Source organism: Scylla paramamosain, unplaced genomic scaffold (genome assembly GCF_035594125.1).
Source record: "Scylla paramamosain isolate STU-SP2022 unplaced genomic scaffold, ASM3559412v1 Contig6, whole genome shotgun sequence".
NCBI classification, from domain to species: Eukaryota; Metazoa; Arthropoda; class Malacostraca; order Decapoda; family Portunidae; genus Scylla; species Scylla paramamosain.
In genome coordinates, this window is record NW_026973671.1 from 840,001 (window position 1) to 856,981 (window position 16,981).

At 38.8% G+C, this 16,981-nt stretch overlaps 1 protein-coding gene across 6 annotated transcripts in view; it reads right to left on the reverse strand.

Moving 5' to 3' along the window:
- The window catches only part of LOC135096750 (GTP-binding protein 10 homolog), an 80,692-nt gene extending 64,587 nt beyond the window's left edge, over positions 1-16,105 (reverse strand). For all 6 annotated transcript variants that reach the window (XM_063998492.1, XM_063998489.1, XM_063998493.1 and 3 more), the window contains exon 1: positions 15,714-16,105. The gene's annotated coding sequence lies outside the window, so the exon portion shown is untranslated. The remainder of the gene's footprint in view (positions 1-15,713) is intronic.
- Positions 16,106-16,981: the final 876 nt, after the last annotated feature.

A 16,981-nucleotide genomic window follows, 5' to 3' on the forward strand; every position in this document is an offset into this window, starting at 1 on the left:
TATGATGTTTTACACTGTTACTCGTAATCCTATGAAGTCTTAACAAAAAAAAGGTGCTTGCGAATTATGTATCAAGAGGTGCATATTATCAATGTCTTGTTGAAGTATAGTATATGATGATGTGAATACGAATATCATGATTATTAAAAATTGCTATACTTTATCATTATTGTTCATGTGTTATGCGGTGTTCCTCATGATGCTGTGAATGTTTATGTGGGAGTGAAAGGATGAATGACTGTAATAAAGTGCAATGCATCAATGTGTGTATTATGAAGTCTTACATATCATTACGAGGTAATGCATGTTATATTTTGGTGTTTATTAGCGAGGAGGGTGTTGTGTGAGGAATGGAATGAAGATGTGTGTTATGCGTGTCATGAATCGAGTGATGCATTTCATGAAGACATGAAGAGAGCACCAAAATGTGGTTTTGTTATCTTTTATACAGAATAATACACGAGACTGCGTATATGAGTGTTATTCATATCTGAGAAAGAGAATACTGTTGTTGTTGTTGTTGTTGTTGTTATTGTTGTTGTTGTTGTTCTTGTTGCTGCTGTTGTTTTTGTTCTTGCAGTTGTTCAATTTATGTGATAATTAAAAGCAAAATGCGTGAATGAAAATATTGAGAGCGACTGCGACTAACATTATAAATATTTTCTTTCGTTTTTTTTTTTCGTGTGTCTCCGAAATAGAGATGAAAGAAGGCTGCTCAAACATACGCACATACTTGTATCGGAAAAAAAATCCTGTGGTGAAATGAGGCTGAGACATACATACATACATACATACATACATACATACATACATACATACAAGCAGATCGAAACAAATAGGTGTAGAGATTGGGAGACAGAGGGACAGTCAGACATAGGCAGATAAATAAAGTTGAAGATAAGGGAGAGAGAACACACACACACACACACACACACACACACACACACACACACACACACACACACACACACAGAGAGAGAGAGAGAGAGAGAGAGAGAGAGAGAGAGAGAGAGAGAGAGAGAGAGAGAGAGAGAGAGAGAGAGAGAGAGAGAGAGAGAGAGGAAACGCTGAGAGGAATAGTAAAGAATCTAAAAGCCTCACACACACACAAACACACACACACACACACACACACACACACACACAGGTAGATACGCTCCAGGAAAAGAGGGAAACAAGAGACGAAGGAGGCAGGTACGAGACAAGAGCACATCAAGTATTGCAGGGGAAGGTGTGGGCGAGGAGCACGGAGGCAAAGTTACCTCACCTGTCATCGATAGAAGAGAGAGAGAGAGAGAGAGAGAGAGAGAGAGAGAGAGAGAGAGAGAGAGAGAGAGAGAGAGAGAGAGAGAGAGAGAGAGAGAGAGAGAGAGAGAGAGAGAGATTCAAGCAAAGAAGTACATATCTTAATAAAAATAACTATGAATAAATAACAAAGTACAAATAATGAAAAAAAATGAAAGAAAACGTTAATGGGATTGAAAACAGACAGGAATCGTGACTAAAAAAAATAAATAAATAGAAATAAAGACAAAAATACACACAGAGAGGAATAGACACACATAATCAATAAAGAAAATAAGAAAACAAAACCAATAAGAATAATAGTGAAAGACAATTAGACAGACAGACAGACAGACAGATACACACAGACAGAGGAGAGCAGACACATAATCGGTACTGAAAAGAAAAAGGAACAAAAAGGAAAGATTAATCAATGAGAATATAATGAAGAAAGACAAACAGACACACAAACAAACTCATTTCATTCCCCCGCGTCAGATCTTTTAAGACACTCCTCCATCTCCCTGATGACCGTAAGCATGAGTGATGGGGAAGTGAAGTCAAGTGAAATGAGGTATATTTAGATCAAAATGTCTGAAAATAGTTCTTGATTTTATTATATTCAGTACGTGGTGGTGGTGGTGGTGGTGGTGGTGGTGGTGGTAGTAGTAAGAGATACGAAATGTTGGACTAGATGGAAATAATGTGAGATACCAAAGCTAGATTCTTCTATTTCACTTCCATAGAAATAAAAAAAAAAAACCGAACATATTTAAATAATACGAAATGTTATAGTAGAACAGAATAATGTCAAAGAACAATACCCGAGTCTTTATCTGTTTGTCTGTCTCCTACACAAATAATAATAGCGAGGAATTAGGGGCAGCAGGAAGCATTATACTGCATCATAATTACTGCACTCAACAATTCTGGATCCTATTGTTTATCTTCAATACAGACAAAGACAAGAGAACTATAGGAGGTCGGCAGGGATACCAGAGTTACAGGGAAGACAAGGAAGAGGCGAGGGGTGACGAGAAGAGTCATAAGGCATACAGGGAAAACAGGAAAGACGAAGGGTGAGGACAGAACTCTTACAATACAAAGGAAAATGTGAGACGAGAACTGAAAAAAAAAGATGAAGGAAGACAAGGACAACAGAGACAATAGAGGTAATAGGAACAAGGCCACATGATTTACAAGACAAGAGAAGACAAGAGGCGACGAGAGAAGAGGAGGCCACCAGGGTTACATGAAAAAGGGAAAAGAAGACGAGACAAAATAAACATGAGGAATCAGGATAGGAAATGATAAAAGGCTAATAACCAAAGGAAGGTCAAAAGGACAGCAATGTTACAAAAGAAATAAGTGGAATATGGAAGGGGAAACAGAGACAGCAATGTTAAAAGGGGAGAGATAGAACGGTTCAAGAGGAAGACAAGGGAAACACGAGGGGAAAAGGACACCAGGTAACAAGGAAAACAAGGCAAATGGCAAGGGGAAACAGGGGAAGCAATGTTAAAAGGGGGTAAGAAAAAGGCACAAAAATAACAAGGTTGCAAAGGGTAGGGAAGGAAGACGAGACAACAGTGTAAGGGGAAACAAGGGATAAACAAGGGAAACAGGCCATTAAAATTACAAGCAAGGAAAAAAAAATTAATACAATAAGGCAAGATAAGTGGAAATAACGGGAAAACAAGGGTAGATAAGGAGATAGGGACGGTGTTAAGAGGGGAGAGGGGGAGGGTAAGGCGCAGACTGCAAGGTGAACAAGCGAGTTACAAGGGGAGGGGGAGATAAGGGTTGGCAAAGAGGACAGTGCATGAGGGTTGAAAGATAAACAAAGGGAAACAAGAGGAAATAAGGGAGATACGTTATGAAGTTTACAAAGGAGAAAAGAGGAAACCAGGGAAAGGAAAACAAGAGCAGGAAATTTACAAGGTACATAGACAAGAGGAATCAAGGAAGATTACATAGGAAGTCTGCAAAGGAAACAGGGAGAAACAAAGGAAAACAAAGTGAGACAAGGATAAATAATGCAGGCTGTGGAAAAATAGTAAGGAAAGACACAAATAGGAAAAAGCGAGGTAGGGTTTAGTGGCAAGTTAGGGCAGTGGAAAAGAAAAGGAAGAGAAGGGTGACGAGAGAAGATAGAGGGTGATTTAAGGAGAAGGTGACGGTCTCAAAAGGCAGGGAGGTCACCAGATGAAGGCAAGAAATATTCAGTACAAAACAAAGATAAATAAAGGAAAACAAGTAGGAAGAGATCAGGGAAAAGGTGAGAGTAACAAAGGAAACAGATGAAAGCACCACATGAAAACAAGATAAAAGAAAACAGTTCAAAATAATTACAAGGGAAGACTATTCTATCTATTTCTATATAACAGGCTGGCAATCAAACACGAGGCGGCCCAGACAAAAAGCAGCACACACACACACACACACACACACACACACACACACACAGTTAGTCCTTAGCCCTTGGTGGAGAAGAAAATTTAAGGGAAAACAAGGGTGAGGAGAAATTCAGATTCAGGTTTTAGGAACAGGGCAGGGTTACGAAGGACACAAGGCAGGTAGGCAGGTGTGATCAGTGCGAATATTATTTACCTGGTGGATCCACGTAATGCGCAGGTTAATTAGACGAGAGACGATAATGACCCAATCCCAAATTCGATTAAACGCAGGACTTGTACAAATTCACCCTCATTAACGAAGCATTTGCCATGAATTACACTGATCACACCCGCGGCTTCCAGTGAAGGCACGGTAAACACATAAAAGATAGGTAAATAAATAAATAAATAAGTAAATGTAAATAATTATGTCCACGTGTGTGAAACGTTATCATTGAACCTTGTCCCTAAAAAAGCTACTACTACTACTACTACTACTACTACTACTACTACTTCGACTTCTACAACTAATAATAATAAAAATAATAATAATACGACTATTACTATTGCTACGACGACGACGACGATTACTACTCCTATTACTTATAACAACAACAACAACAACAACAACAACAACAACAACAACAACAATAATAGTAATAATAATAACAAAAGGAAGGAAAGGGACGTAAAACTTAACCAACATTCTAGATTTCTGCAGACAAAAACAATTCAATTCCACATCTCTTAAAGGAAGAAAAGAAGAGGAAGAAAAAAACTTAAGGACCGTCAGTATTCCTCCCAACAAAAACACTTCAAACAAATTCATCTCGTTGTTGGTGTTGTTTCATGTGAAAGTGATTACCTTCTGGCTAAAAGGAAAACAAATATGAAGGGCAAGTGAGAGAAAAAAGCACAACAAAAAATCCTACCAACAAAATAAGTTACAACAATTTCACGTTTCTAATAACACGTCTGTCTAGTTTTTCCATTTGTTGTTTTTGTTGTTGTTGATGTTGTTGTTGCTACTGTTGTTGTTGTTGTCATATGAAAGAAGCTAAATGAAAGAAACAATAGCGATCAGATTTGGGTAAAATCTTTTTTTTTATGATGAATGTGGAATGCAAGAATGAACATTGAAAACTAAATATAATAATAATAATAATAATAATAATAATAATAATAATAATAATAATAATAATAATAATAATAATAACAGCAACAACACCAGATCAATAAAAACATTGTGATGCAGAAAGTTACACACTAGACCGACTTCTGGAAACAGCGAGACAAACCGACAGACGGACAAACAAATACTGATAACTGCAAGAAATAGATGATAAAAAAACAAATTCCGCGATAACACGAGACAGACAGACAGACAGACAGACAGACACAGACAGACAGACAGACAAAGAAAAACAGACAGACGTAAAGAAACACACACACACACACACACACACACACACACACACACACACACACACACACACACAGAGAGAGAGAGAGAGAGAGAGAGAGAGAGAGAGAGAGAGAGAGAGAGAGAGAGAGAGAGAGAGAGAGAGAGAGAGAGAGGAGTCAGGTAAGAAAACTTGAATAAAAAAAAGCAGCATTAATTTACAACCTTACATTACTAATAACTTACACCTCTATCCAATAAACACTAAATATATTACCTGCGAAAACACTTAACACCACATCATAATTTCGAGTCTTTAATTACAACATAAGACAGACAAGACCGGGATTGGAGGGAGGATCGGCCACGTGAACTCGTAAACTCCCGGATTAAATCTCACCGTAGGAGGCGATTAGAGGATCGTTCAAACTCCCAAGGCTTTCACGGCTGGAGGGAGAAAGAGACGCGATGTACCTGCCAGGGCCATCACCCGTGTTCAGAAATACTGCTCTCTCAACGTGACTGTTTTCAAAGTTAAGAGAGGTCATTAGCAGGGTTCTCAAAAGTGTTTCCGATGTCAATAATGTAAAAATCTTGTTCATCTATCACTAAAACCTTGAAAAAACATCTTCAAATATCCGCGTCACTTCAATTACTAACTTTTGAAAATAATTACCGGGTTTTCAAGTGTGTTTCCAGAGTTAATAACATGAATATTTTGTTCACCTATCAGCAAAACCTTTAAAAAACATCTTTTAAAAACCCGCGTCACTTTAACTACACCCTTTTGAAAACAATTTGTCGGGTTCTCAAGTGTGTTTCTCCATTCAGTAATGCAAAATTCTTGTTAATCTGTCACTAGAACCATAAAGATACCCTTAGAGACACGCTTCACTTCAAATAAAGCCTTCTGAAAGTAGTCGACGTGCAGGCAGAAGTGTTTCAGAATATGGACCTAAGACTTAAGGGATCGTTCGGGATTCCGGGGCTATGAGAGCTGGAGGGAGGTTGAGGGCCGCGATGGAGCACTACGAGGCATCAGGAAGGATGATCCTCACTCAGAAAGTCGTCACACTCTTACAGTCTTGCTGGTTTAAGTGTTGTAGTGCAATGTTATAGGAAGGTACAAGTGCTGTTTTTAATTTTTCGAAGCCAAGGATCAGTTTCTTCTACGACTGAAAAAGTAAATACACAAAATAAACAAAAGAAAAGAAATAAGGTAAAAATGAGAAAGAAAAGAGACATTAAAAGAAAGAAAAAACAAAACATACTGGTATAAATGTCAATACAACATACGTAGACACAAACTAAATAAACAAACAAATAAATAAACAAGCAGGAAATGGAGCGTTACTTAAGTACTAAGCACACAACTTTCCTTAACCCCCTAATTAGTTTTCCCTTGCCCATTCACTCAACTACTTAATCTCCATTCACAGTCCTCCCTCAGAGACGTAAATTACTCCTACTATGCCATTCCTAACTCAGCCTTCGTGCATTACTTTCATTATTCACCTCCACATATTCCTAGCGTCTTTCCTTTACTTGTATTTACCTTCATAAATGTTGTGTTTACCTGCTCCATGTTCGTCCACTTCTCTACTTTCTTTTAAAAACTCGCTATTTGCTCATTCAATTATGCATCATTCTGTTGCTAATTTGCTCTGCACTGGCTGCCTCATGCATGACAAAGACCTGTATTTTTGTAGCCGTTCTCTGAAAAGGATTGGATTTGAAACTATACGAATTAATAGCCATGATTATCTTTACAATTAATGGTGTTAATTTTTTTAGCTTTCTTTGTATCACTTGAACAATAAAACTAACTTAAAAAGTACCAAAAGCTTTTTCTGGCTGACTCACTATTTTGTAATTTTGTTCTCTCATAATGACTGTTTTAAAGAAACCGATCAAGCGAATTATCGGTTTAGTTTCTTATTCATGGTCTAGAATTACTCAGACACTTTTCTCCTACTAATAGAACCATAAAACATCATTGAAAAAAAAACATAGCTTTTATTTGAACCCGCTGAAAGGAATTTAAACAAGGCAGCGAAACACTTCACCCTGCAGGAGCCAAAAAAAAGACAAACAAAAAAATATATAAGCTTCGTTGAGAGAGAGAGAGAGAGAGAGAGAGAGAGAGAGAGAGAGAGAGAGAGAGAGAGAGAGAGAGAGAGAGAGAGAGAGAGAGAAAGCAAAGTACCACATCCAAAAAGACAATTTCGAATCCAATTATCAACTGTCGAGATTCAGCAACAAATAGGAGGAGGAAAAGACAAACAGAAACACGAAAACTTGATTATGACACTCGTGCATCTCAGAAGGAAGAGATTACGGACACAATACCAAACTTGAGACACGAGTTTAAGAGATTATTGTCGCAACTCAAGGGAAAAAAAAAAACACAAAACCAGAAAGCTGCACAACAAACATTAAATCTCTCACAATCAAGCCAAGCAGATCCCGTAAGCACCATCAATTCCTGTACCTCACCATCTTACACCATTGACACTCACTAAGCCAGTATTCGCGTAAAGGAAGCAAGCACAAGCCTTCTCTATGCAGTGTTACGCCCCTCACCTCACTAACGCACAGTATTCACGTAAAGAAGAGCTCGTGTTGATATTGATCAGTACCACACAGCACCCAACACTGAGCGGCGTCACACAATCACATCATATCATACGGGGCTTCTCTCTCTCTCTCTCTCTCTCTCTCTCTCTCTCTCTCTCTCTCTCTCTCTCTCTCTCTCTGTTTTTTTTTCTTTTCTTCCTTTTTATCGTTTGATCTTTTCAGTCTTCTCGTGTTCTCCCTTTTTTTCTTCTTTTGTTTCTCCCTCTCTTTTTATCTCTCACTCTTTCCTTTTTCCTTCATCTTTCCTTATTTTTTTTAAGAATTTCCACTTTTTTTCTTCACCTCTAGAATTTTAACCTTTTTCTTTACCTGATTTTTTTTCTTACTCTCTTTAGTGTCATACCCCTCCCTCTCTCTCACTCCCCTCCTCTCACAAAGGTGGTATTCGTGTCAGCTTATTATCTCGCACTTAATATACTTGCCGCCAATTTCTTTACTCTATGAAATTTTCAGTCACCAATAATCTCGCTGCCAATCACTGCCTTCCAATATCGAGGCACATTATCCCTCCTTACTCCGCCAAGCCTCGCTAAGTCTAGCCGAGTCTCCCCATTTACTTGTTACGTTTTCTTCAGCTCGTGTGGTTATCTGCTGCCGCTTCTTTCTCCGTTTTCTTTTTCGATGTCTCGTTTTCTTGACACTTTTGTTGCTATTGTTGTTGTTGTTGTTGTTTTCTTATGTCCCTTTCTTCTTGTCACGTTTTTCTTGTTGCTCCTCTCTCTCTCTCTCTCTCTCTCTCTCTCTCTCTCTCTCTCTCTCTCTCTCTCTCTCTCTCTCTCTTTCTCTCTCGTCTAGTTCTCAATTCTTTCTTGTCTCTTTGTTCTTTCTTCCTCTCTTTTTCTTTTCTTTTCTATTTTCTTTCTTTTCTCCTTTTTCCTCCTCTTTTTTTTTACTCCTCTTTCTTCTAGTCTTATTCTTGACTTTTTTTCCTGTTTCTTTTTTTTATTCCGTTTCCTTTTTCCCACTTTTTTCTTTGTGTTCTTGTTATCTCCGTTTTTTTTTTTTTGACATGTGATTCCCGTCTCTCACCTCTAGTTTTTTCCCTTTTATTTATTTATTTATTTTTTGTATTACTAGCTTACCTTTTGTTTTTTCCCCGAGATCTCGTTTTCCAATGTCACTTTTTTCCTCTTTTTTTCCTTTACCAAGTCGGTTTCTTCTAGTCTTTTTTGCCTCTCTCTCTCTCTCTCTCTCTCTCTCTCTCTCTCTCTCTCTCTCTCTCTCTCTCTCTCTCTCGTTATCAGGTACGATTTCTTTCTCCATATGTGGTTTTCTTTTCCTATCACACGATTTCACCTGATCGTTAAATTTTCCAGTCTTTTCTTCTTATCACTCTTCATTATTTGCTGTTGCTTTTCCTAAGATCTTACCCTAACGTTTTTTTTTTCTTTTCATCTCTGAACTTTTTTTCATCATTATGTAATTTTGCCTGTCGTACATTTTCTTGTTTTTCTGTCATTAGAAACTTGTATGTACTTTTTTCTTTTTTCTTTTTTTTTCCTTTAACGAGTAACTTTTCTTTCAATTTTGTTTCGTGTTTTTCTGTTGTTATTTTTTTTCTTTTCTTTCTTTCCTCTCGTAGGTAATTTATTTTTTCGATCTTTTCCCTTTTCGCGTCTTTTTTTTCCTGTAATTTCGTTTCCTTATTTTTTTCCCTCGTCGCTTATCTATCTCGTGTTTTGATGTAGTCCTAATTTACTTTCTTTATTTTCCCCTTCAGAGCCTTTTTTCACCCTTTTGACTTTCCTTTTGCTGGAATTTCGCTTCTTTTCTTTCTTTCCTTCTTTTTTTCCTTCTTTCATGTTTTCTTTAACAGGATTTGGTTTCTTCTTTGTTGCTTTTTTTTTTCTTATCATCTTTTCCCGGTAATAAAATAATTTCGTTCTTTTTTTCTCATTTTGCCTTTACAGTGACTTTTTTTTTTATCAGTATTTCGTTTTTTTTCCTTCTTTTCTTTCCTTATCATGGTTAATATTTTTTTTTCGAAACCTCACCTTTTTTTTTCTTCGGAGATTTCTTTTCTGGAATTGCGTTTTTTTTTTTTATCTGTGTCTAGTAAGTTTTCTTCCTTAATGTCTGGTCTTCTACCTCTCCTTTTTTTTTTTTTCCTTAGAAGCATTTTTTTTTCGTCGGATTCCATTTTCTCTTTCCATCTCCTGGTTATCAACTTTTTTTTCCTCTCTCTCTTTTGGGAATAGAAATGTCTTGCTTATTTTTTATTTATTTTTTTTTGAGTCGCTTTTTACTCCGGCATGTTTCCATTTTTTAGTCTTTTTCACTGGAATTCTATTTTCTTCTTTTTTTACTTTCAAGTCTAGGTTTTTTCTTTTTAGCCGACTTTCTTTTCGTGGAGTTAAATTGTATCATTCTTTCTTTCTCCCTTTACATCCGTTTACCTACGTTTTCCTCTTCTCGAGATCTAATTTTACTTTTCTACTGCACTTTCCTTCTCCAATCTAATTTTCCCTTTGTAGTCTTTTTATTCTGCTATTCACTTGTGTTTAGTTTTCAGTTTTATACATTACTTTTTCTTCACCGAATCACCACAATTTCCTCCACAGTATCTAGTCATTTTCTGCTGAGATTCTCTTCACATTTACACTTTCCACTGAGTATTATTTGAAATTTTAGCCATTACAATATTCAACGTTCTGTTTTTCAGCATTAAGAGCAACATCCTTCACTTTATACACCAAGAACAACAGTATTTCAGTTTATGATTCAAGGCACGTTAACATTTTCTATATTTCAAAGAACATCCATCTATAACATCCTCTGAACATTCAATAACACACTTATCCTTCAAAAATATCACTTAAGTTTGCACACAGGTACTTTCCATACATTGTTAAGTCTATGGAGGCATTCACCAACACTTTACCATAAGAACACCGAAAATATACATAGCACGTATCCATTTTATATATAATGTCTGAGTTTTAAAGGCACATTTTCATTTTCCATACTTTAAGTTAAAATCCACAGCAGCAGCCTTTAACATTTCACTATTACAAATATAGTTTACATCCCGGAAATACACAAATACTGCATAAAAATAAATCAAAACACAAAAACCACCAACAAAGAACACAAAGAACAACACATCCACTCTCCAACAACAACCAGCAGCAAAATCACACGAGTAACAAAGTATAACAGTCTACCCATAGCGTGTTTATCAAAGTACGGTACGGTACATATAACCATAGCGTGTTTCACCCCCCCCTCCCCCATTCCCCCAAGCAAGGCAAGCCCAGCACTCCCCGCCCCGTGACAGCATTAACATCATAAGCAGCACTCGCCCAGCCCCGTCCGCCCCGAGGCTCACGTCAAAATTAACTCCCTGCCAACACTATTTTTTATCTCCCACACCCTAGACTCTTCAATTTGCCATCGATCATATTACACACGCCGCGCCGCTGCTCCCTTTCACGCAAATACCTCACGGGGGAAAAATTATCATCAAAACATAGCGCACTTTTCACGAGGCGGAGTCTATTAAGTGCGTGTGTATGTGGTGGTGGTGGTGGTGGTGGTGGTGGTGGTGGTTTAGTAACATGTCCACTCTAGACGTAGATAATGGCAAATTTTAAGTGTGATACAATTTTTACACATTATTTCATAGTAGTAGTAGTAGTAGTAGTAGTAGTAGTAGTAGTAGTAGTAGTAGTAGTAGTAGTAGTAGTAGTTGAAAAGAAGAAAAAAAGAAGAACAAGAATAAGATCAAGAACAGGATCAAAAAAGGATGAGGACGAAGAAAAGACAGGAGCCGAACAACAACAATAGCTGGAGAAAAATAACGAGGACAACAAGAAAGTAAATAAAAGTATGCATTACTACACACACACGCACCTCCCAGCTGTGTAATGAAGTGTGGTGTTGTGTTGTGCAGTGTACGCTTTGCATGTCCCTGCGTAGTTTGTTGGCCAAATTTATATCGTGCGTGTATGACTAATACGTTTGAGTTTGATGCGTATGTGTGTATTTATGAGGTAATGTATAGGTGTGTGTGTGTGTGTGTGTGTGTGTGTGTGTGTGTGTGTGTGTGTGTGTGTGTGTGTGTGTGTGGTACGGTGTGGTGTCAATCTATCAATGTATTTATCTATCTACCTGTGCGCGCATGTGTGTGTGTGTGTGTGTATGTGTGTGTGTGTGTGTGTGTGTGTGTGTGTGTGTGTGTGTGTGTGTGTGTGTTATTACTAGCCTTTGCGTAACTTAATTAATTTCAGATTCACTCAGCACAAATCCGGACTTCTCTTCTCTCCTTCTCTTTTCCTCTTTCTTTCTTTCTTTCTCACTCTCACTCTCACTTTCTTCCCCACTTCGTTAACTTCATTTCCACTTCTTTCCCTTCAACTCGAACACATAACTTTCCTTCCTTCAACATTGCACTTTTTACCCACCACACCACACCTCCTCTTTCCTTCCCTCCACCCGCAAACCCAGCACCGTTTTTTTTCAGATTTCCTTTCACACCCGCAAAGTTTATCCCAGGTAGGAAGAGAGGAAAAAGTAGCGGCAGCATTCTTCACAAAGTTTGCACCTCGTAACGTCGCGGTCATTTCCCTGGCACGGTCGCTAATGGTAAGGAACAACCTCCTGTTAAGCCCCAACACAAGGGAACTGGCGATCATACGTTGTGTTTTCCCAGCATGAGGTGCCTTTTGTATCCCTAGCGAGAGAGTGAGTGAGGGAGGCAATGCACGCTACACTGGAAGTACTATAGTCTGCTAACACACACACAAGAAGGTAAGAATTGAGAGATAGTGAGATAGGTTAATGATTATGACGGATATTAATTCTAGAAGTTATGCCTTTACTTGTATGTAGGAAAGCGGTTGCCATATTTTTCTCTCGAGGGAAATTGCTTAGAGAAATGCTTATAACCGTTTAGGAACATTTTTTTTTTCTAAGAGTTAAATATACATAACGGCACTGGTATTATATCATCATAACCTACGAAACACACACACACACACACACACACACACACACACACACACACACACAAAGCAGGTAAGAACAAACGTGACAGCACAGTAACGATTAAGAAAGAAATCACCTTAAGAAATAAACGCCTGTATATTGGAAAGCTGTTTGATATCTTTTTTTTTTTCTATTTCTTGCTACCTTTCCTTCCTTTTCCTTCTGCAAGTCTCTACCACAATTCAGAGCAGTCTGCCAGCACCCTCACGGAACTAACTTGAGACCGTGTATTGACTGAACTAAATTACCTCTTCAAATTATATCATCTTTCTATTGGTTAGTTATAGACACTACAACTAACTTTGAATAGAAAGAATCATATCTTTTCTCTAAAAATATTTTGCTACATTATTGCCCCGTGTAGTGATTGAGCTAAGTTACCTCTAAAAGTTATACCACGTTTCTATAGCTTAGTTTTTGGGACTCCGTTACTTAAATGTAAGCAACCCTTAACATCTTCGTCTGTAAAAACAACATGCTACATTTGCTATATTTAATTTATTACACCGCGTATTTATTAAACTAAATAACCATGAAATCATAGCATCTTCCTTTGAATTAACTGTAGGTAAACTCTGGAGCTCCCTTCCTGCTTCAGTATTTTCTCCTTCCTATGACTTGAGATCTTTCAAGAGGGAGGCTTCAAGACACTTATCCTGTAATTTTTGACTACCGCTTTTGATTCTGTTCGGAGATCGGCACTTCAGTAGGCCTTTTTCTTTATTACAGTTTTGTTGCCCTTGGCCGGTGTCCCTCCTACATAAAAAAAAAATTAACTCAAAATAAAACAAAGTTCGCATCTCAGTTTGTAAAAAAAAAATTTAGCTATATTTGTTACATTTCATTCATTACACAGCGTAGTGGTTAAACTAAATAACTCCATGAGATTATAGCATCTTCCTCAGGGTTAACCATAGGCACTGCAAGCAACTCAAAATAAAACAAACCTCACATTTTCGCTTGTAAAATCTACCTTGCTACATTCGCTGTACTTCATTCATTGCAGTCTGCCAGCACACAAAGAGCTTATAACAAGGGAGAGCGCTTAATGGCTCGCGTTCTTAAACGCTTTGTTCTCTCATCAGAACTATTATCAAAGGCCACACAGATAATTGGTCGGGTTTTCATGCGTGTTTTCCCATTGAAGATGCATGGTCATTAATACTCTATCCCTAAAATCATTAATAACCTTTGAAAACTACAGTAACTTCGACTTGAGCCTGTTAATTGCAAGAATAAGACGAAAGGTTTAAGAATAAAGTTCATTGGTTGAGAAAAAAAAATCACCCTTGTAACCTTTGTAATATGTTTAGATGTGTTAAAAGTTATTTTGCTTTGCTTGTTTTCTCACCAGAACCTTTATCAAAGACCAGACTCAGGTCGGGTTTTCATGCGTGTCTTCTCATTGATGATGCGCTGTCCTTGATAAATACCCCTGAAAACCTCACTCATTTCCACTACTGTCTATTAAAAATAGAGATACGATGTAGGGTTACACACACACACACACACACACACACACATGAAGCAAGACTTAGTAACCACTCACTTAAATATTGTCAAAAAATGTTGGCCCTTTTTCAGTCTTGCCAAAAAGAGTTGGGATTTTTTTTTCTCAAAAAAACGTAACATTTTCCAGTCTGCTTAAAAATACAGAGCATTTTCAGTGCATCTAAAAAACTGTTAGCCTTTTTAGCTTCCAGGTTTCAAGGTTACTTCAATATCTTCTGCTTCAACAATTTCCTGGAGGTAAGAACAAGCGAGACTAAGGATTGCAACAAGAAACAGTTCCAGAAATCATAGGTACTCGCGTGTTCCAGAAACTCAACATTTTCTTATGTGCTAGTTCTATAATTCCAATACAGTCTAACACACGCACAATGGTGGAGGCATGAACAGGCGAGACCGTGGTGATTGTGTAACCAACTCAGGACACTGTATCTCTGTAAAAACGCTTAACACTTGCTTTCCTTTGAGCTATTTCAAAAGTCTAACACACAAACACACCACACACACACACACACACACACACACACACACACACACAAACGTGCAACTAAGGCAAACTGAAATAACGCATGTAAACGTAAAATAATTAATGTCTACATGAAGCCCGCATCGTGGTAACTCAGTAACTCCTGGTAGACTGAGAGAGACAACCCAGTGAGTAATAATGAAAGTGACTATTGTGATAGATGTGTCGGTAAATCACTGCTGGTAGACTGACAGACGCGACCCACCAACTAATAACTAAGGTGAGTATTGTGATAACTGAGTAACTAACTGCGGACAGACAGACGCAGCCCAATAATAACTAATATGACGTGACGTGGCCAAAGTGCTGCATCACAATAAAAGATTAACAAAGTATACCACGTCTTCCCTACAGTGGCGGCACCATTACGAAACTACACCTGTCTGTCTCACTTGGGAGGTCGACTACGATAAATCAATATGTAACTATGCATAGATATTGACCTTTACATTACCGTGCCTACCATTTCCATCACAAATCCCTCTTAATGATACCTTACAATCATCATTTTAGTTCATTTTTCCTTTTGTTTTTAATCTACTTTCATTTTTCAGTTGCAAATCGCTAGCTCTGGAGGGAAGGTAGAGGAGGAGGAGGAGGAGGAGGAGGAGGAGGAGGAGGAGGAGGAGGAGGAGGAGGAGGAGGCAGAGATAAACTGGTGATTTACAACAGAAACGTCAAACAGATTAATTGAAAGCGCATCGGCTGGCTGTTAGCTTTTGAAAATATAAAAGAAAAATAGTTTTGTTTGCCGAGGTGCTTCCAACAAACATCAAAATTTGAAGAAAAAAATGAAAAATGAGTAAAAAAAAAAAAACGCCAATATCTTTGCAATTGTTATCTACTCAGTAAATTAGGTGTGACAATTACAGTTACAAATATAATCCCACAGGAGAGGCAGTGCGTGTCAGCCTCGCCCGCCAGTAGCAGCCCGGGCCGAGAGCCGCCCTGCGTTCACCTGTGCTGTACTCACCTGCCTTGGTGGCGGCGGCGAGGGCTGCGTGAGCGATGAGCAGCAGTATGTGCAGCGCGGCCCCCATCACCACAGGGGCCTGCCAGCACCTGGAGGCAGCACTACGCGATCACAAGACACTCACAGGTGGTTGTCGCCAAACTAATGTTCGCTTGTACTAAAACTCCCATTCATGTATCAACTCTGCAACATTCCCCGCCACACTAATCTCGGTAAAAACATGGAGTACTATTTCAGTAGTAATCAACTGCACTGCATTAACTTTTTTCAAAAACTATAAGGGCGAAGCTACATAGTTACAAGTCTACAAGTCGGTCCTCTGAACTTCCTCGGGCGGGGGAAGTGGCGAGCCGCGCACACAATCACCCATCACTCGCTCAGTGCCACTAAGCGTCAACTCTCTCCGTGACCTGTTAGCGCCGCGCAGCGTACCAACGTGTCGCGCTGGATCACAGCCATCAAGAGGCTACTAACTGATATATAATACCACTAATATAATCTTTTAAGACGCGGTAAGAAACGATTTGAGTATTATAGAACGAGGAGCGCCAAGGGAAGCCCGTATAGGGAAGAATCAGCCCGGCAGAACTCACACTGCGTCATACGCCTGGCTGTGCCGCCGAGCCCAGAAGAATCATGCGTGGTGCCGATTTTCGGTTCAGGATTGCCATGCCTTATAAACCTTCGGGATTCAGTATTGTTTTGTTACACCGGAAAAATGTTACTGATCAACAAGAGCAAGGAGACGACCAAGAACCCTGACAAGAAAAAGTATCGTGAACCATTATCAACTGCAGACGCGATTCTTGGCTCAAACACTGACCGAAAGGAACTTCACCTCGCTATCCTCCTCCTGTTAGTCAATTTTCACCCTCTTCTTGACGAGAGCTTAATGTAAGCCCTTTGCCTCAAGCTACATTACCACCTGTTTACTGGCGATGTCTGGCGAGGCAGGGAGAGAAGGTTAAGACAGCAGAGAATGACTGAAAGAACAGAAGGACGAGGAGTGGAGTTACAGTGAGGTGAAGCTTCAAACTGCCCTTTCGATAGCGCGTTCTAAATAATGCCTCACCCTGCCAGTCTCTGCATCGACCTTGAACGCCCTGACAGGAGACGCTCATGCCACTCACACTTGGATGTCATCGCTATCACTAAACTCCACCCTAATTAAACACGTGTCCCTCTTATACTATTAGCATTATGAATTAGTAAAGGAGTAGCAAACATCACTACCAATCTCTTTCATAACCCTACCCTACGTATCATTG